A 23,660-nucleotide genomic window follows, 5' to 3' on the forward strand; every position below is an offset into this window, starting at 1 on the left:
TCGTATGAAATTTCTCATCTTTTGTTATTGTTAAAGAAGACTTACCGTTGCGTTCTGATATTTTTGTTTATTTTGTTGAAAAAAAATTTTTGTATTGACAAAATAATATTTAAGAAAGAAAGGAAAAAAACGGGATGTAAATTAAATGGGAAATAAGAAATTGTTAATAATGTTGAGAAGAATTTTGAAAGCAAAAGAAAAATATCAAAATTTCAAATAAAACATTTCATGTATGCATGTAGGTTATGGAATGCCTTTAATATAGCGGAATTAGAAATATGGAATTATTTCGTTTTAATTGCTAGTTCTTCATATTTCTAATCAATTAACATTTTTTTTAATGCATAATGCTTCTATTATTATTATTATGATCTATTTTTGTGTTAGTGACATGTAGGTTCGACATGAACTCTTTTTCCTTTTCTTGGTCTACTTATTCACATTATGCAGGAGAGTAATTGTAGCGTATTGCAAACATTTGCATTAACGTTTATATTAATTGTACCAATACATTTTTTTAAATAGAAACAGCTAGTAAATTAAGCCCCTAATTTCGAAGATAAAAACATTAGCCTGGCAGAAATGATATTAAATTTAGTTTTGCTTTTTGTTTTCAATGAATTCAAATGTCATTTGTACTGTCATTGTTATTTTATACGTCAGTAATTTTTTTTAATTTATCTAATTCCTTTTGCTATGATAATTGTTTTCCAATCAAAATTTTTTAACATAGCTAAACTCGAGGCACTATAAATGTCAGTTATGTCAAATTTGATAATAAGAAATATTAAATGTAGCCGAATCGATAATTCAACTATGACTGACAAAATCAAAAACCAAAGATCTTTTAATATTCTACAATTTTCAATAGGATTCTTTTGTTACACCTCCGGTTTTGTTCAATGAGTAAATGAACATTTTTATCGTTCACTAATAGAGTAAGTACATGGTTTAAGAAAAATACAATGTTAACGGCAGATTGTTAATAAAGGGAACTTTTAGAGCTTGAATAATTTTTCAATGTTACTTCAAGTATCTGGAAATCTGATACAACCCGTGTATACAATGTCAACTTAGATAGTAATTCTGTTTTGTAGAACTGTCAACTTGAATGTAAGAAGTGGATTACACATTAATAATATTAAAATAAATTTATTTTAAATTTATTGTTTATTAATTCATTAATTTGTTATCACGTTTTGTTTACATAAGTTTAGTAAACAGTGTAAAATAAAACTATTTATTTATATGACTATTATACCAACTACCCTCTACATATATATCAAATCCTATCAGACCATGATTTTGTTTTAAAAAACCTTTATTGTTAATGTCATACCTGTAAAATAAAAACGTGTTGCACGTTATAAATTAAATAACGACCACAATATTTCAATCGAAAAACTTAAATGAATAAATCAAAATTTTATAATGCATTATCTGTCATAATTTTTATTTTAGAAAAAAAAAGAATTATTGAAAAAAATTTTTTTCCATTGTAAAGTGCTAATAACTATTTAATATTTAACTATATTAAATTTTTTTTTTATTTTACGATTTACAACAATATAAAATATTAGTATTTCGTAAATGCTGTCAAATTAACTAATAACTCTAATTAATTTCAATGTTATATTATAAGCGTTAAATATTTTGACCTTTTGATGAGCTCTAACCAATGGTAGGAAAAATATTATCAACGAAAATAAGCAAGTACAGAAGAACAAAAAAAAATCCAAATAAAATGTTTTTTTTTTTAACATTGAAATCAATTACCCCATACTGAGTCTATTGTACGATAAAAAAACAAAATGTAACCGTGAAAAAATAAAAATTATGTGAAAAAAGCTCATTTATCAATTGGTAAAAAATTATTTCGTTTCAAAAATAATAAACTATAGTAATAAGAAATTAAGAGCTAATATCAGTTCAACTAGCTTGCCTAGAACTTCGAGAAATAAAGTTCATGTTTAACTTCCTTGCATCTACGCACACATATTTCAAAGCAGAAATTTTTCGGAATAACACGATTTATTTTTAATTTTTATCATCAATTGCTTTGCTATTTCGAGTTTATAGTTTTGTGGTTCATTACAATAAGGAATAAGAAACATTTGAAGTTATTCGGGAAACACATTCGGTGAAATAAATAAATAAATTCGCCTAAAACTTGACATAAAGCCTTATTAATAATTAAAATTGCATAAAGTTAGGGGCGATTTTAAAAAAATTTTAGAAAAATTTTTAATAAATCAAGAAACATCAATAATTGAAGAATCACCTTAATATGACAATTGCGATAACGAAAATCGTAGAAGTGTCGTTCTCGCAATTTAATTTACATTGATAAGTTTTTTTCTCGCAATTTGATTTACATTGATAGTAGATGTCTCATGTTCTAAAGTTTTAGATAATTTAAGGTTTTAACTGTATAATAATTACTATCACCTTTAAATCGGTTCATTGTTAAGTTGAATTTTCAATTCCATAAACCTATTTTGCACTAGTATTTTTCAACTAGAAATGATAAATTTTTTCTCCTCTTGTTATCAAAAAATTATAATTGAAATATGTAAGATAAAAATTAATTTTTTGATTATTGTTGGAAAACACAAAATTTAAACCGAAATTTAAACCAAAAGGTTATAATACAAAAAATTCCAGAAAAATATTTAAAATGATGGGAGACCAAAAGGATTGAATCTGAAATATAAATTGATTAATTGATTTATTTATTTATTTATTTTTTATTGTTAAACTCAAAATCAACAATTTAAATTCAAGTATATTTCAAACTATTTTACATAACAAAGATTCGTATCAGAAATCTTTACAAGAAAATTATTTTGTTATGGCTATGCCTTTTATTATTATGACAGAAGATCTACAAGCACTGATAGTGGACTACATTATACATAAAAATAGTTGACCCCTGATGAATAATAGAAAAGCATTAAAGTCGCACTATTATACATTAAATTGTAGGTGAAATATACAAAAGTGATTTTATTTGCTTTTAATAATATAAAGGAAAAAATATACAAAAAAAAATATTCTAAAATTAAATTGCCACAAAAAAGCAATTTAGTTTTCATTTACATTTTAATTTTTTTGAATATTCGTTTACAATCTGTAGGAAAGTCCAAGTTCCTTAAAAATTTAACACATATTTATTTCATACTTTTGTTCTCGTGTTTTGCTTTGCGTTCACCCATTCGGCATTGTGGTGTTGAATTAAGTACATATGATATTAATCGTTTGTAGAGATGATGAAGTTAGAATGATGACTCTACATTCTGCTAATGCTGTTACAATGAACTTAGTGAGAAGAATTTCTGTTACTTATGGCCTTCTGTTACTCATAGTTTCAAATTAAAAGAAAAATGCTGGAATATTTTCTGAACTGAGTTTTTTCGTTGCTTAAGGGCGACACCTGTGTTTATGAAGTAGTTTTAAAAATAATTTCAACTCAAATTGATAATATGAATTTATACGGCAATTTCCCCTTTTGCTAGTATACTAACCAGGAAATTCATTAATTTTGGTAACACTGCAATTAGTAATAAAATTTTTTATTTCCCTATGAACTATTTTTTTCTGTTCATTCATAAGATGTATTTACAATTACAAAAACAGTACATTTTCGTAAATGTAAATGCACCTTAAACATTTATGTGTGAAATTGATTGGTAAATTTTCGAATATGCGTTATCCCATATCATTCATTTTTGAAAGTTTATATTGAAAATTTTGAATTATAATGAGATTCTAAAGAATCTTTTAGAAAACTTGCACCATATCTAGTTGGTGTCATCCTATTAACTTAATAAGATACTACAATATACCTACAAACTTCGCATTTTCAACAGTCTTTTTGTGAATTTACCAACGCTATTTAAATGTTTCTTTCTCAAATCGTTCTAATATTTCGTACAATATTTAAAAATTGGTCTTAAATTTTCAAACAATTCAGCTTGTCTTATAAACTGAACCACAATTTCTTTATACGTAATCTTAAAATATAATTTATATGTAACAAATATAACGCAAATGTGAAATATATAACAGAAATAAATTAACATTCAAAATGAAAATAAAAAAAAATTGATCAGAGCGTCTAGGAATCCATTAAAATATTTTTTCAAAATTGATTGAAATGATCACTGATTGTAGATTTAATATAAAAAATTCTTCCTCACCTCTCCAATCTTTGTAATTTTCTCATTATTTTTTTCTCTACGTCTCCTTTTCTCCACAAAATTACTTCTTACAGTTTAGTTACTTGATTAAAGAGAAACATTTTTGTTCAATATACTTTTGAGTGACCGTGTCAAATAAAAATTTTATAGTTCCAGTTTCTATTTTTTTCATATTTACTATATTTGAGTGTATTATATTATAACAATGGAGACTTTAATAATTAAATGTTCCTCCCGCTATAATATGATATACATATAATTTTGTAGAAGAGTATGTAAACAGTTAACCAAGCTCTTTATATGTAAATTTTTTATAGCTTCTCTAATGAACTATAACGATCACAATCTTATACAGTATTGTTGATTATTTTGAAAATATTAGAAATTTAATCTGGATTAAAACTTCAAAGGTGATGCTTTATAAAAGCAAAAAAAAAATTAGATAAAAAAAGAAGAGGACAAAATTATTTTTTTTTTGTTATGTTGTTTTTTTTTATTATTTTAAATGTCATTAAGATTATAAGTATAATATGAAATGTTGTGACATTTGAATATTTTTGACATTTTTCTTATTTTTTTTTTAATTTTGTATGCTGTCTGGTTTTTTTTTGTATAATAGACGAAGATGAGAGTTTTTATATGTTTTTTTTTTCCCAAATATTCAAAATGGAATTAAAATATATTACAAAAAGAGAAAAAGAAAAAAAGTTCAATTTAAAATTCAAATTTAAAATGAAAATTTCAAAACTCAAAATAAATATTTTATGTAGTGCGTAAGATTACAAAGTAGCATTTTAATTTATCGTATATTGTAGGCATAGAAGAAATTTATAAAATGGAAATTTTCGCGTTTTCATACATAAATATCTAAAATTCTAATGAGCCAATAAAAATTATATGCCTTTATCCAATTTTAAATAATTATGTGTGAATCAATGATTGATAAAACACTTTCATATAGATAGATGAGTATATTATGTATGTAGATTAGGGTGGATCATTTTAGTCAAAAACCATTTAAAGTATAAGTGAAATAAAATATTGGATATATTATGAATTTCGCTAAGTTTGTCGTCCAGAAAAATTGCTACAAAGAAATCAAAGTAGCTTTAGATTAAAAGGAATGGAAAGGATGGAAAGGGGCAGTGTAAAAATCTAAAATTTCCTGGGTTGTGAAAGCGAACGAAATTCACGTTGTATCTACTATTAATGGAGCTTAACAATATAAATGTCTTTAGTACAAACTTTGAGTTCACAAATAGAACTATGCAAAAAAAGAACTAAATGATGTGAAGAACAAAGTAATAATTTAAAATCAACTTTTGAATTTTTTGAAAGAAGGAATGTACTTAAAATCTAGCATCAGATTTGTGAAAAATTGTATTTGTCGAAGGGCTGATAGATTTTGTTTTTGCATTCGTTATGCTTTGTGATGTTTATGTGCTTTAGATTGTTATTCTGAATTGTTAAAAAAAAATTCACCTGCTTACTGTGGAATTTTTATTAAAATAACTTTTAAAAATGAATAAATTTCGGAAGTATATCCGAAATACTAAACTCCATCCTTTGAATCCGACTCCATATATCAAGCAATTTTATTTTGTTTCTCGATTTTTAAATGACTCGCAATTTAGAAAATACTTTGCAATTATATAGATCCCAAATTAACCTATTCTAATTTAAGATTACAACGGAATAATGAGCAAACAAATTTGGACATTATTCTTATCTTATTATTCACCTGTTAGCCAACAATAATATTAAAAAATTATCTTTATTGCAGAAAATATTTAAAATTGAAATAAAATGTAGCAATAAAACAAACCACTATAAGCTCACTTTTAGAAAAAATGCTTCTCGCTGTATTCAAATTTGATTCATAATTTTTAAATTGAGAAGAGGAATATATTATGTACATGTATGTACTATTCATACAAACGTAATGCCTACATATTTCTGCACACATATTCAATCTGGTAGGATTTCATTTCGCAATCCTATATTTATTTATTCTATTTCAATAATTCATTTATAAAGCAATCATCATAAATCGACTATAGCTTATATGCTTATATGCTGAGCGAATCATTTATAAGGTAATATAAAGAGGAAAATGTTAAGAAAAATCATGGTTATAAAAAAAAAACAAAACCTTGCCAGTAATTACTTAGAATTGATAGATGAATTTTTATCTATGTATGTATGTATGTATATTTAAATTTACTGTCTGGGTGTATGTGAACACCTGCTCACATATGAGCATATATGAATCTATATATCAATTTACTTGTATATAAAGGTATATGAAATATTTAAGTGTTATTTATGTAGCCGTTCTTATACATATTGAGTTACAATATTCGAAATGATGTTATATAATAAAAAAAATTAGAAAATCAGAAAAAAAATATTCATAAAGCGTAAAAAATATAAATAACTAATTCGAAATCATTTATGTTTTATGTTGTTAAAAATGTGCATAATATTGATGAACAAATGTACATATGCTTATCTATTATGTATAGTGCATGTGTACCCACAAAAAAAAGAGAGATAACATAATGAATGATTGATTGCTACTTGGGTGGCTTTCTATTTCAAAGAGTAGGAAAAGTTAAATTGCCTTTTTTTTTCTTGTTCATTAAATTCTACATCCCATAAATACCTGTAGGTATCTTAACAGAATGAAATTCTTTTACTTACAAATGACCACAAAGATTTGTTATTAACGCGCAAGCAAGTAAAACCCAAAACGCAACTATGTAACTTAGTATATAATGTGAAGATATTTGTAATGTGCACATATACACTAATATTATTAAGTTGCGTTGGGGGAAATGAATTAAAAATTGAGAAAAAAACAATTTTTTCTTAAGATAGATAGAAAGGCTATTAAGAATGTAAATCGCGTAAAAAGCATTTAACTTAAGCGAATATTAAAAATATTATGAAAAAAAACAGCTAAAATTATTATTGAAAATTTGAAATTAATTTAAGAAAAATGAATTAAGAAAAATTACTTATATTTTATGAAGAAATAAAAATGATGAAGAAAAAAAAATTTTTTAAGATTAAGGTGAATAGCAGACAACAAGAGAATGGTACAAGAAAACTGTAGAGAAGTGAAGTAGAGTGATTTTTTTTCCTCTTTCCTAATATGAGTGGAACCTTTTCTTTTGTATGAATTTAATAAAGTTTATGTTCGGATTTTGAATGAGAAAAAGGTGAATTTTTGGGAGAAAAATTATTGAGTTATTAAAAATAATTCTAATATTATGGTGCTTACCTTCGATCAAATGAAATAAAAATTAAGAGTTGAGCCTTTTGCATTCCTGCAATTTTCCAAAATTGAATTAAATGTTAAGCTTTAATAATTTTTAATTAATCACCATTTGAATGGTTTTTTAGACAGTGACTTACTTTCATTTCATTTAAACTGCAACATTTACTAAATATATTAGAAACCATGAACAATAACCGCAAAACAATAAGCAGCTTTTCTGGGAATAAGCAGGAAAATCCGATTTAAGAAAATCTAGGAAATTCAAGAAACTTAACCGAATTAGTTTTGTTGTATGTTTGCTTGTTCTGGCGTATGTTAACAAAATTTTACCCACATCTATTAAGTCAAAAAGCAGACAATTTAATAGCAAATGAATAATATTATTATTTATTATGCGAATTGAAATTTATGTATACATAACCGAGTAGCAAAGCACAATTATGTCATAATAACATAATGACAATGTCATTATAACAAATTAATTATTGTCAGAAATAACAACAATTGAAAATTATATTTTTTTTAATATTTTAATAATTAAGTTAATTAAATAGTTTGTCTTATTGGAAGAAAATTTCTTTACACTCTTTTTCGCCTTTGTCAAAATTCACTTTCACCTTTGATAATTTCGTTGATCATCTTATGTGCTTCAATTATTTTTTGGTAATTTTAATTAATTTTTTTCCCTCCTAGAGGTATGCAATAAAGGAAGATAGAAATGCAAACAAAGTCGTTCATTTAGAATACATATACATCCTAAAATTTTTGATATACAAATTCTCAAATTTAAAATTTTCGAATATTAATTGATTATGAAGTCCGTTGTATTAATGCTTTTATTCAGTGCCACTGCAATTTTCATTGAATATAAGTACAAGAGGGGTGTAAGAGGTGCAATAATTTTAAAATTCACCAACTTTTAAATTTGAGTTGAAACAATTGGTATTGGCTGCTTAAAAATTTTTGAATTTCAAACATATAGGTGCGTGCATAATGTCACCAATTTAGAAAACTGTAATATTGACATTTTGATAGAAAATGGAAAATTATCAGAAAAATTCTTAACGCATTTAAGTGAAATATTTAAGGTGTTCAAATGATATTTGTATACATAAAAAATGCGTATGCGTCCACCGAAAAAAAATGTTAAAAAAAGAGAAAAACAACAAACGAGTAGAAAATTTGAACTTTTTTTTGAAAAAGAGTCAGGAAATTTTATTAATGACCGCAGGGGTTATTGTTAAAAGTTTTATTTTTCTCTTTGTTTTTCTCCAATTCGAGTTTTATAATTCATTTTAAAGATAATAATAGTTTTAAGAGCGTTATTAATATTTTAATTTTAGGCCTCCATATACGTATGATTAAATATCAATCGGGGCTTTTTGGTTTTTTTTTTTGGATAACAAAAATTTTTCAATCAGAATTAGCAACACTCAATTTTTTTATTTCAATTTTTGTTTCTCTTTTATAAATTTAAAAATAACTTGAAATTTTTCATTTTTTTTTTTTATAAATATATTATTAGCATATTTAAACGTAAATAATTATATTAATTATGTTAATTCTGAATGGATTTAGTAGAGTTTCATAAAATTTATAAAGAAAACAAAAAAAACTATTTATAAAATTTTATAGTGCCAGAGTATAGATAAGATGTAAAAGGTTTTGTTTTCAAGTCTGTTTTTCTCTCTTACTCTTCGAAAATCTTGAAAATTTAAGAAAAAATTTTAAGTATGGAAGGGGGGGGGGGGGGCAGGAATGAACCAAAATGTGTGGTTTGTTTTTTATTTTTTTTATTTTTTCTAAAAATTTGATTAATTGATTTTGGGTGGAATATTATTATGTAAAACTCCCCTTTTCTTTTAAGAGTTTAAAAAAAAACGGGACTTAGATTATAAAATTTATGCAAGTTTTAAACTAGTAATTTTTTTTTAGTTTTAAATTTTACAGAAAAAAAACTAAAATAATTTTTTTTTCTTATAATTTTTAGGGTATACTTAAGGTACACTTAAAAAATAAATATTTGATTTATGGTGAAAGTTTATTGAATTTACCGAAAATATGCTTTTAAATAAGAAAAAAAAAAACAAATTTTTTTTCCTAAAATTATGAAAAAAGTCTTCATTGCTAAGATAATAAATAGCTATTCGCTACTTTAGTCTATTCCTATATAAGTTAATTAAAATTTATAATCTTAGAAAATTTTATTAAAAAACCTATATCATTTGTTTTTGTTCCGCTATACAACCACGAATATGAAATTCATCTATGAGATCAGACTAATATTCAATTTTTACATCTGGGTTGAAAGGGTTGAAGATTTACCATGAAAAAAGGCAATATTTTAAAATAAAGTAAAGATAATTATAGTTATTAATGTACTCTTGTATTATGGTTAAGATAAACTTAAAATAGTTAAGACTAACTTCAATGAATAAAAAAATTATAACAGTAATTTATTGTAGGTACATAAAGGAGGAAAGAAGGCGGTAAAATTCTAATTAAGAAAGTATTGATAATTTATTTTTTACTCTTTTTATTAATCAGAATGGGTTCAATAAAATTTTGAGCAGCTCTTATGTAAGCAAATGAGTTTATTGGTAACGTATGTGAATTGATTAAAAAAATCACATCTAACCTTTTAAAAATTTATTACTTAGATTAATGGGGGTACATGAGTTTGATTATATGGGTAATGATGGGTAAAATGTACATACTACTAAAAAGATGTTAATAGTTTAACTAATAACTACTAACTATCAATTCTAATCGACAAATGAAACTAATTGTTGATTCTTATTTTCATCTCATAGGTTATTGAAGACAGAGCCAACTGGGTTTTATGCTTTTAATGATTAGATTCGTATATACATAACATGTCTCTATATATTTGATATTCAAAAATCTAAAGTCGCCCCGTTGAAATTTTCTTGCATGAAAATCTTCGAACAAGTCTTTTACATTTTAAGAAATTTTATTCTTCAATTTGTACATGCTGTTTACCGTTCCGGAAATTGTTGGAAAATACAACTAATCTGAATTGTCCCAATGAATATTTATTGCTGCTAATTAGTTTATTGTTGCAGTGAGATCCGCATTGCATGCAATGTTAGCTATTATAAAATTAACTATAATAAGACGCACGTGCGAAGGTACTTTTAATTGGAAGAATTTATTTCTGCAATTTTCCAAGATTTAGCCATAACAACTTTGTAACCGCAACTTTAAAAGCTAAATTATTTTCCTGTTAATTATTTCTTTGAATAACGATTTAAATTCATAAATTTCAAATTTATTTTTAATTGTCGAGTTGTAAATTTTAATTTATGACTAATTTAATTATCTTTATTGTTTACTGATTGTGCTATTGATATTTAAAATTGAATTTTTTTCTTCATTATAATCTAAATCTCAATGATAATCTAAATAATTTTTTTTTGTAACAAAAAGCTACAAAATTACATTTTTATTCCTATAATTATAATATATGTACAAGATTAAGTTTCTTTAGCTAATTTTTGGTGATCAATCATTGAATTTTGTTAATTAATTCTTCTTTAATTACCACTTGTAAGCTACGCAATATATAATGAATATTCATATTGAAAATCTAGAAAAAAATTTAGAAAATTTTCATAAAATAAAAACAAAAGTGTAAACTGCAACAAAGCTGGTCAAATATATTTGGCATAACAATATCAAATTGAATACTTAAAAGTGCGTTTGGTTATCTATAATAAGGAAAATTTAATTTATTCCGAATATAATTAATAATATTATAAATAATGGCGAAAGTTTGTGGTGATTTTTGAAAATCGGGTGATATTTGAACTCTATAACACTTCGATATAATATATAGACGATCTTTAACAATATAATTTTAAAAATAGAAATTCATTTCTCATTTACAAAGCAGTTTGATAATAATTTGACAGTATAAAAAAATTAGTTGTCAAAAGTGTTATATTAAAATTTTATTTCTTAATCAAGAGTAATCAAAGAATATCAAAGTTTGTGTATGGTATAATTTTTACCATTTCAAATTCAATGGCGAAATTTAATAAACCTGATCACACCTGGATTTTTTATTTTGACTAATTATAAAATAAATGCTTACAACATTACAAGAGTACATGTAACACTTGGCTATAAATCACACTTCTAAATCAGACTTATGCAAAAACAAATGACAAAAATTAAAAATTGAATTAAAACAAAAATAAAATATTTTTTTTTGACAACTCCCTGAGAAAATGGTTTCTTTAATCCTATTAAGCATAAAATATACTTATTAACAGAAAAAAAAAATTAATTATTAATCATTTAATCTAAAATATTTACATAAATCTTTCAAAATTAAACACACAATATAAAATTATAACCTGTAACCTCCAGCAGGTGGCTTCATCAATTACTGTTGTTTTATTGTGTTATTTGCTGTTTTCTTCGTTTCACTTTTTTTATTGTTGTTATTGTTTTTTTTTACCTATTTTAAATATTGTTTATTTTTTCTTTTTGTATTTTAACAATAAAAATGTCAAAATAAAATCATTTAAACAATTTCTATTAAAAAAGATTTCATCAATCAATTTATTAGCCGCAGCAACAATCTATACAATAGTAAATTACACGCATACATATACCTATATTTTTACATACATACATATGTACATAAAAAATATTCAATGAGTTTAATAATGTTAATTATTTTATAGTAAAGTAAATTATAAATTAAAACATTTGTAGTTACAAATCCACGTATATATATAAATATATGCACATGGATAAATTAAATAACACGTATTCGCACAGAGTGTAATTACAGAGTGTAACAAATTTAAATGACAAGAATTTTATTAGGGGCTTGAAAAAAAGAAATTAAAAAATATTCTATTAAATTTATAGTATTATTATTTTTAAAGTAATATTAAGAATTTTTCCGCGAATAAGTCTAAAAAAGTTTGATGGGAATAACATGTGCTTCAGTTCGAAACATTATAAAAAATTTTATTAAAATATGAAACAAAATCAAATTTTGTTTAACAGAACACTCAAATTACCAAAAATTCCCATAATGTCAACCACGCTATTTTCTGAGATCCCAAAGGGTATTTAAATTCCCTTGAAATTTAAATTGAAATTTGAAATATTCTGAATTTTACCCTAAAATTATCCGAAATCAAAATTGGTAAAATTTTAGGCCAAACGCACGTTATATACGAGTTACGTTACGTTACAGAAAACTATTAATGATTTTCTTATTCTCAATTTTTTTGCCTATTAAGAATGACTTTTTGCGGAACACTATGTGGATGAATATTTATGTGTTAATATGAGGTGTATGTACATATTTATGTATTCTTATAATATTCACGAATACATTGCTTTTTTTGTATTTTTCAAAATTGCATATCTAATTCAATAAAATGATAATAGTGTTTAAATACAACAATAAAAAAAAATACTAAGTAGTGAGAAGATAAACATTACAAGTTTTGTACCGCCTTTTTATAATTTTTTTTTGTAACCATATTAAAATACATACTCGTATAATCATACATAAACCGTTCAAGAATGTGGTATGTATGTGTACATGATACGAAAGTCGTGTGTATTCAATAGTGTTGGCCATCATTAATTGTAAAAATTGCCGCAAAACTTAATTTTTATAAATAAGTTTTCATGCTCTTACAAATATATGTACATATGCACATACACATATTATGTAAATTATAAGGCATACCCCAACATACCTTGTATTCAATTTAATAAACAATTTTTGATTTTTTATTTTTAATATTTTATAAAATAATTTCAAATACGCTACCGACCTTATCGACGATTATGACTATGACGACGACGACGACGGTGAGCTAAACCTTTTGACCCATCTTTTGTAACAATTTATTCTTGACATTTTAACATTCATTTTTTTTTCAAATTTTTTAAATAGAAAAAAATTTTTTTTTTTTGCATGATTTTACTTTTTTTTCCATGTTTTTGAGACCCTGAAGCCTTTAAGAGGCAAAATATTTAACAATAAATGCAGCATTTAATGTGTGTATTGTTTATGATTTTCTGCATAGATAAAATTATATTCAAAGTGTTTTATGTACACATGAGATTAAGTGTTTTACTTATAATTAATTTAATTTTGTTATTTATTTAAAGCTCATGCTATTATCATATTTACTTTATCTATAAAAAAACATAAAAAATCAAGACAAAATTATTATGATTAAAAATTAATAAAAAAATTATGGAAATAACAACAACATTATAAAGATAAGAGTAATCACATAACATTTTGTGGTTATTAAAAACCAATTAAGAGAAAAAAAATAAAACAATTACGAGAAATAAATTAAAAATTTTTTATTTTTTTACATAACAATACGAAATTTATTTACTTAATTCTACTTTCTCCACCTTCCTTTGCCACAATAATTTGGCGCCGGAATTGAGAATTGTTCCTTTTGTAGCGAGAAATACTCGTATTTAAAAATTTTAAATTGAATTTATGTTTAAATGAGAAACAGCCACTTTAGAATGGTGATACTTTTCTCTAATATTTACGTATATCAAAAATTCATAGGGAAAATGAGAAGCAATTCAAATTATTTAGTTTTTTGCTAAATATACAGCATGTACAAAAACACCACCAAGCACTACAATCAAACCAGAAAATAGTGCCAGAACATAAGCTCGTTTTTAATGAGCTATCCGGAAAACTTATTTTAAATCGAATTTACAAAATTTATTTTTATATTTTGCAAATATGTAATTGTATATAAAGCTGAATTAAAAAGGAAATTGTATAAAAGATTGAAATGCTATGTCATCTGAATTTAGATTATTCTTAAGGTTAATTTTTGAAATTTTTGCATAAAATACAAAAAAAAAAATTCCAGTTAATTTCGTTGTTTTCCATAACATATGCCTAAACTAAATGTCGATTATTTCAATGCCTCCAAATTCGGTAAATTTCTGGTTCCCATAAATATCAAAATACTTAAACTATAAATATGTATATAGGCGCCACAATTTAATGTGGATTATTAAAAATATTTTTTAATAAATATTAATCAAAACTCCGTTTTAATTCGATTATATTTTAAATAAACAGTAATGACTATGATTTTACAATTTTATATTGAAAAACATAACAATTCTTGATAGTTTTATTGCTTGTTAAATACCTTCGACTTTGTCTACTAACTTAAAAGTGATTAGATATGAGAAAATAACTACAATTGGTAAATATTTTTAAGCAAAATTTTTAATACGCATACGTATAAATCTCAAGATTTATAATAAAATGTACTAAATTGCAGAGGACTAGAGAACTCAAAATATTTTTTTAAACAAAATAATTAAGTTTTATCATAAAAAATTGTAAACATTTTAAGTGGCTGCCTTCTCCTACAAACGAATAATAATTTTAAAAAAAACTACGCATTTTGCATTTTATGGTACTTTTGGTATGACGTTATTATTCTGTGATGGTAAACAACTTAAATATAGATTTTTAATTTTAATTTATTATTACTTTAGTACTACTTGAAATTTTATAAATTTTGATAATTTAAGTATGGCGTACAAAGTTTAAAAGCCTACGCATGTGTACTTTTAATATTATTGATAAGAAAAGAAAACAATACTGACCTCACATAATATGATTTGGAATAATTTACGATAACTTAATTTTAAAGTGATTTGATAATAGGAGGATCATGAAATGACATTGCAAAACAAAATTAAAATTTTATCAATTCTCAAATTATTTTTTAATTAAAAAAATTACCCAAAGTTTTGTTGAAACGTAATTTTATTTTTAAAAATTGCTGCCTACCTTGTCATTGTCCGACTGCGATTCGTTCGCAATGAAATTTTTAAATTGTTTTTACTTTTATTCTTAGAATAGTTTGCCATAACAGGAGAACCTTCTGGAAAAATTTTTAACGTATCAGACATGGAAACTAATCGCCTAATATTCTAATGTGGTTGATTAAGTTTGGTTTAAATCTACTGTTGAAATAATTCTGAAATTAGTTCATTTTGCTTGCATTTATTACCGAAAATCTTATCAACAAACACATTTTGTTATATGTTATATTTTTTAAAGATATGTAATTTATAGTAGACAGGCATACGAGCAAAATCAGTTCCAAGTTCGTTTTTGTCCAATTTTTTCAAAATTTTTTGTATACTCTTAAGTTTCTTGTTTAGTAGGCTCTTTCAAGTATTTCTTATTGATTGTCTTCAAGAATTTTTCAAACCTTTGAAATTCATATAGCATACTTTGGGAAAAACTGCTATTCGTTATCCGTCAAATTGTCCTACCTAAAATTTACCAGTAGTCTTAAATATTAGGTAATAATATCTGACTACTAGTCACAACTGTGTATTATTACATTAGGCACCTGTGCATATCAAGAACAATTTTCTATCTTCGTTGTTAAAAAATATATCGCCGTAATGTATAATTGTATACCTAATCACATAATTCAGATATTTAATAAAATTTGCTACAATAAGTGGAGTCATTTGCTTATTGTTATATTATATTTGAAATGTAATTTTACAAAACATTTCTTTAAAATTATTTGCTCTTTTATTTACCTACCTTTCTTGCTTGTGTTTTCTTCTTTCAAAAAAGGAAGAGGCCACATCGAACTCTAAGATTTTGACAAAAAATAATCCATCGCGTGATTAGCTTTCTAAGGGCCTGATAGTCTATCTCGCTATTTTACTAGGAAACTGAGAAAAAAGTGAGTAACTATCATATGCTTATATAAAGTGATTTTCGATTGAGAAGATTTATTTGGCATTGCGTATTTCGTTTTTTCTCTAAAATGAAAACAAAATTTATTCACTTTGCAAAAAATCCAATTGAAAAAATGAGCAATTTTATTGGAAAAGTAAAGTATCCATTAGAAAATACTGAGAATTCTCATTTGAAGGAGAATAAAAAGTGAGTAAAAAAGCGAGAAACACGATTAGGCTGTTAATTTCCCAAAGCCTTTTATGTTTGAGTAAATCGACTACACTCATAATATATAAGAGCGAGTATGTTGCGAATTTACATTTAATGTTTATTAAAACATCAAAAAATTTTGGTACTTACATAAATTTTTAAAACTATATCAAAAAAAATTATGTAAAATGTAAAATATTTCTAAAATCTACTAAACAATGTTGTTAATATTATTCACGTACATAAATATCTCAGATGGTAATATATGTATAGGTATGTAAACAAATAATTTTATCTTAAAAATAATCTTTAATATATGTAATAAAAAAGTAAAAAGTCATCATCAAAAATATTACCATAAATTTAATTTTTGAATAAATAATAGAGAAGAAACAACAATAGAACCCCAACAATATTAGCGTATGATGCGTGAAATTTGTTGGCTTCTTGAAACAATAAAATACATTATTATTTTTATGTATACTACAATATGTTAAAAATCTACATAATATTAAACTTCGTTTTTCAATTTAAAATCTTAAATATTAAAAATACAATAGAAAAATTCACCTAAATATTAAATTGAATTAAATAAACACGTGAGTAAAGAAACTTAACTGATCGTGATCTATTCGCACACAATAGAATTTTAAATAAGGCTATAATTTCGATTTATCATCCCAGTATACACAAATTCTATATATACACTCATATACTCGTATAGAGAAGCATATATGTACATACAAGAAAAGAAATATTAAATATTTTATATAAAAGAAATTAATAAAACAATCTGAAGAATAAAAATACACATAAAGCAGTCATATAGTAGTTGTATTTTAATATATTTTTAACGTTCCAGTCAAATTTTCGATAATCTTTATTATATTTCTTTTATTAAAGGTGTTAGTTATTAAAAATTAAGAATAAAATAGAAAAGAACTGTCAAAGATCCATAAAATATAATATCTGTTTTTTATAACATTTTAAATTAATTTTAACAAAAAAAAAAATGAAATAAAATATTCTTGTGTATTCGATTCTAGCAAACTGTTTAAGAGCTTATTGAACAAAACAAACTTTATTATATGCAACATATTTACGATCTTTATCAATGAATATTTGGGAAATCTAGATGTAAAAACTTTCTATTAGAAAAAAACTGCTCGTAATCAAAACAAAAAGAATTTTCTAAATAAAAACAAAATTATAAAACAAATTAAAAATTATCAAATTTTCTGCTTTTAAGAAATTTTTGTTGACAATATTGCCAGATTATACGAATTTCCAGTTATGTATGCAATAAAAGCAAGTAGAATTTGTCATAAACGGTAATAACAAATGTGAAGTTTGCGGAAATCTATTTTTGTTTTGACACTACCACTGATTTAGTTTTATTCTTTCTTGATCTAGTGGATAATTTTCTTTTCTTTTAAACTTAATTTATCTCCTTTAGTTTATATATATATAGAAAACAGAGTCTTAAGACTGACTAATTGAAAATAACGATAATGGTAGAATAATTTTACATTCAAATTAATAAAATTTGGAATAAAAGCAAGTATATCTTCTTCATCTGGCAATAACGTTTACAAATATAACATTTTGGAGTAAAAAAAACAATACAACTGACTTTTTTATAGACTGTCAAAAACAAAAACAATATTGCCATAAATTTTAATAGCTTACAAGTGATTCTGAAACAAAAACCGCTACCTGATAAGATTATGAAAATATTTAATTTTCATTGAAATTAATTCTCATATACTGTAATATTAAGAGTATTAAAAACAGAATCCTTTTGTTCTAAGCTTATTGTAAAAATATTTTTAGTTTTATGTTACCAAATTATAAATATTTCGGAATGTAATGTTGTATTTGATGTCAAAATTAATATATTTTATGATGACATTATTAATTTTTTAGTAATTTCATACTAATTCAGAATTAATTTTTAAAATTTGGAAAAATTGTAGATGTTTTAAAAAAAGTTTGTGTTATATGTATGTGCTTTTGAAGTTCAGATCCTGTAGTTAAAATTTTTTATAGTTTAAAGCTCTGGGACTAATGCAAACGTTACCTAACTTTATAAATATTTTTTTTTTAATTATTATAAATTTTATTACTTTGCCAAATAAGTATTTTAAAATAAAAACGAGAATTCAGAATTCGATTCTTTCAAGAATTAAAATTTTGATATGGATAATTGATTCATGTTCGGCTAATGAAACACAAAACCTTTTGATCATGCAATTTAGCCATTTGGTATTTTTATCTTTTGTGTCACCTTTTATACAAAAATGTAGTCAAACTTTCATAATCAATTCTCCAGATAAACATGATTTTGTTCTTTTGCAAGAAATGAGGCATTAAGACCTTTTGAACTAATCGTTAGACAATTATTCAATTTTAAAATCAAAATGACTTTGTTAAAAAACTTTTCTTATATTGCCTGTGTTTTTCTTTATCCAATTACAACAAAATGTTTGCAATTTTAAGCTCCGATTTTAATAATTTTCTTAAAAATCAATAAAATTTCAATTATCTAAAAATTTGGCTTTTTTTTTTTGTTGTATATGAATGTGAAATTATTTATAGTGTTATTAAAATATTCAGCTATAGTAATGGCAATATCTCTTATCATAAAAATCATTAAATCAAAATTATGATGGCAACCGTTAGTATTATGGCTACCATTTAGATAACAAAAATAATAAAAATTTTATGCAAAAATATTCCAAAATGAAGAAAAATAAAAAACAAAATGTATAAAGCAATAAAAAAACGCAATATAAAAAAAATGTGTTATAAGTTTTATAACTCTGAACATAAAAAAAAAACTCAACTTGTCCAGAAGGGTCAGACGCGTGTGCATTTTTTAATAATTTTTTTTATTTTATAATTTTTTTTTTCGTATTTATTAAAAATTAACTTTTGCTAATATCAAATTTCAACATTTTGTAAAAAATCGATTTAAAATTTTTTATTTTTCATTTATTTTATTGTTAAAATTTAATTAAATATGCTCACCTAAAATTTTTACAAACATAAAATTAAAATAAAAAAAAAAATTTGTCAGTCGGTTTTCCATCTAAAATTCTCTTTCTATTGGCAAAAAATATATAAAATAAAAAATAAAATTAAATTGATATAAAAGAAAAAAATAAATTCAATTTTAATTTTTAATTTTCAACATTTATTTAATGATTATTTCTTCATTTATTTTCCAGGTCGGATATTTAAAATTCAACGAAATTAAAGGCAACAAACCAAAAACCAAGTCGAGAAAAAAAAATGATGATAAACAATTAAAAATTTTTTTTAAACAATCCAATGCAAAACGCATATTACAACATAAGTAAGAAAGAGAGAGAAATCAAACAGAAAAAAAAAAATATTTTTTTCCCTCTTGCGGAATATTATTGTTTAATTACGTGCGAATGTGTTGAATTAAGGTAGGTAAAATTTTAAAACACCTAAACAAAAAGAAAAAGCATTAAAAACACATTAATTTTTTCTTTTTAATATTAAAACTACAAAAGTAATAAATATTCACTTAAGTTGTTTTAATTTTAAACGAAATCAATATAACGGTTTTTATTTCAAAGAAATAAATCATAATTAATAATGTATGTATTTAAGTGCAGTGACAGGAAACCTTTGTTTTTAATAAAATTTTTCTTGTATGGCAAAAATAGTTAAAGGAATTCTCTTGAAAATGCTAAAAAAAATGTCAAAACGTAGTAAAATGGCAGAATTTAATATTGGACCTACCAAATTTTTCTCTCGTCAATTCTCACTTTTATAACAATAGTTAGATGGCAATAGAAAATTTTGGTTATAATTGTAGAGGTGCCTATCAAAAAGTAGATCTAATGCTAATTTCCAATTATCAAAAAGTAGATCTAATGCTAATTTCCAATTAAATGGCTCAAAAAGTTCAAATTACTTTTGACCTGTCTTTAACTGTTATATTTCTTTATTTTAAAAATTAAACAAACTTATACATAAATATATTACGAGTATTATGTAAGCACAACACGAACACAACATTGAATTTTCGATGTTTCATGATGTACGCCCGAATTATCATTATAACTCCGAGTAATCCATCACCATGCTAATTTTAGTTTACACTAATTTAAAATCGTCAAATTTAGAGAAATTTATGGTAAATTCTTAAATGTCAAATTTTACAAAATCTGAGTTGTCTGAGTTTACGAATACTCTACTGCGTTTTTACTTTCAGTCAAAGTTTAAATTCTTAAACGTTTAAAAAAAGTCAATTAAGCGTCAAAATTGTAGATTTTTTTTTTTACATGCATACAGTCTGACGTAGTAATTCAGTAAATAAATTTGATGTATTGAGTGACTATCATTACGTTAAAAATATTTTTTTTGTTAATTTTTAATATGTAAGTATGAAATTATTTTAAATCTAAAAAAATTTTTTTTTTGTTTTGACGTTTACGGATGATCAAAATTCAAAGTCAATTACGGGTAAAAAGTTTACTACATTTCTGTCCGTAAAAGTTTTATACGTCAGACAGTTTTCAGACTGAAAACAAAATTTTGACGTTAAAGAATTTGCGGTTAATTTGTTGAAAAAGAAAGCGATATACCATAAACTTACAATTTTGGGCAATAGCTTTACATTATTTTTATATATTTGACACTTTCATTACCTTATCTACATATGTAGACAAGGCGATTTGCAACTCTAAAAAACAGTTGATTACATAATAATAAAAATGCAATCAAAAATATTAAGTAATATTATTTTAAAGTTCAGATACTAACTGTTAGTTTTTTAATTTTTTATTACAAATTTATTTTAATAATTCTAAATTTGTTCATAATTTTTATGTCTTCCTCATTGCTTAACAAAATTGGTGTGATTTCGAATCAAACAAACTTTCATATTTTTTATTTGAAATCCATATTAAAATGTGTTTGGAATTTTGAATAAAATTATGAGAAAAATTTTACTATTTTTATTTTATTAGTTTCTTTTTTTATTTCAAAATTATGATTTTTATTATCACTCCTTAATTATTTGGAGTGGTAGCGTAAATGTTCGCTTCCGTTCCGTTTTATAAATTTTTGATGAAATTTTTCGAGACAGTTAATAAAATTTTGCATTTATTCAAATTTAGACTTTGCATTTTTTGTTAAAAATTTGTTGATAAAATCTCATAAAATAACTATATCTCATATATAATAATAAATTTGATAACATAATGTTAATGTTATTATTAAGTTTGAATATTGTAAAAGTTTTTAATTAAATAAAAAAGTTATTTTAACACGTGTGTGGTGCTTATATGTAAAACATTGTATTTGTATACGTGAGTAAATGAAGGCTCCCACGCTCATGTGTTTTTATTTTTCATATGTATAACATTGAGTTTGTTCTTAATTCTACACTTGATTTCATCATGCACCACCATTATTAATGTACAAGGTGAATTTAAATCACAAGCAATATACCTACATGTATAAAGAATGTACACTTGCTAACTTGAAAACATGGGAGCTACATATATCTGAATTCTGAATTCAAAAATTGGGTTTAATTTTTGAAGAAAATTGTAATTTTTGTAAATGTAAACGTAACTTCATAACTTATCGGTGTTCATTAATTAAATTTTGAACTGTATAGAATATTCGTAAATTTTAAATTATGGTGTTGAGCAAAATTGAATTATACATTTTCGGGCTTCTAACTGCACGAATATTGCTTTTTAAAAAATTAATATGCTAATTACATATTACGAAATACTAAGCAGATAATTACTAAGACTGATTAATTAATGTGTTATTCATCAATTTTATGATGTGTATGTATAGTGATAGAACAAGCTCGTTTTAAATTGCAATTGTGAACAAAAAAACGCAAATCAAATTTTTTAGTTTTAATTAATTATATAACTACATATTTTTATTAAAATTTACTTAAAATCTAGTATTCATATTGAAATTATAAGTATTGCATACTCTATTTTAAAATAATAAAAATTAATTTTTATTATTTGCAATTTTTAAAATATAAAAAACTAAATTAATATTTAACGCTCGTGTAAAATTATTTAATCAAATAAAATCATTAGATAAGCGTGTGTATATTGTTATGAAATATTTATATTAAGTATACCACAAATTGCCAACAAAAAAATATATAGAAAAAGTTTTAAATTTTTTTATATTAAGAGATGAAAACTGTATTATGGAAAATTATTTCAAAGAAAAAGTGAGTAAACTCAGTCGTAGAAAACTATTACGCATATTTATTTACGTTCAATACAAAAACACGCGTATAATGTGCATATAAAAAATTTTCGCACCATATGACTCTAGAGTTACAGCAATGAGAACGCAAGACAGCATCAAAATAGTTGCAAGGTAAATAAAATGTTGAGATTTTTTTGATGTGATTACAATAACGATTCGGTAATATAAATTTGTTATTTTTACATTTTAGGTTTTATCTTAGATAAATTATCATATAAATTTATTTATATGGATAAAACAAAATGTGTGTGTAGGTATCTATATTTAGAGGCATCTAATCTATATATAGCATTTTGAGACTAGATCCCTTCTTCCAATATATTATGTACATTTCATGGACTTAATAATACCGAAACAGAATTGCAAATTAATAACATGTTACTAACAAATTGTTATTATATACCAAACGGAGTCATATAACGTCATACAACGTCATATAGCGTCATAATGTGATAATATAAAGCTACTATAAAATACATTTATCTTTTACGAATGCATTTAACCAAAGTTTATATTGAATCTTGCGAAAGAAAATAGAAAAAGTAAATTGATTACAACTTGCTATAATATTTCACTTTTCATAATATGCGTAAAAAGTAAATAAAAAGAAAGAGAGCAAATTTTCCGGCGATAAAAATCACAGCAACAATAACAAAAATATTAATAATATTAATATGTTGAAACTATTTAATAATAAAAAAAATTGAAACAATTTCAAATTAAGTCTGTATTAGTTGTGAAATTTTTGCAATAAAATAACGCATCCACGCTAAATCTGTTATTAGGAAAGCAACGTTTTCCGTCTTTTTTACTTTCCCGACTATTTCTAACGATGAACAAGCTACCGCCTAAATGCGTAGTATTAAGGGAAACATTTCTAATTTTATTATTCAATTTTTGTCTTCAAGTT

At 23.9% G+C, this 23,660-nt stretch overlaps 1 protein-coding gene across 1 annotated transcript in view; it reads left to right on the plus strand.

Annotated features, from left to right (window-relative positions):
• The first annotated feature begins 19,693 nt into the window (after positions 1–19,693).
• The window catches only part of LOC129610172 (zinc finger protein 777), a 61,831-nt gene continuing 57,864 nt past the window's right edge, over positions 19,694–23,660 (plus strand). Inside the window, exon 1 of the mRNA XM_055522589.1 lies at positions 19,694–19,914. The gene's annotated coding sequence lies outside the window, so the exon portion shown is untranslated. The remainder of the gene's footprint in view (positions 19,915–23,660) is intronic.

This window comes from Condylostylus longicornis, unplaced genomic scaffold (assembly GCF_029603195.1).
Source record: "Condylostylus longicornis isolate FDR11 unplaced genomic scaffold, ASM2960319v2 ptg000044l, whole genome shotgun sequence".
NCBI classification, from domain to species: domain Eukaryota; kingdom Metazoa; phylum Arthropoda; class Insecta; order Diptera; family Dolichopodidae; genus Condylostylus; species Condylostylus longicornis.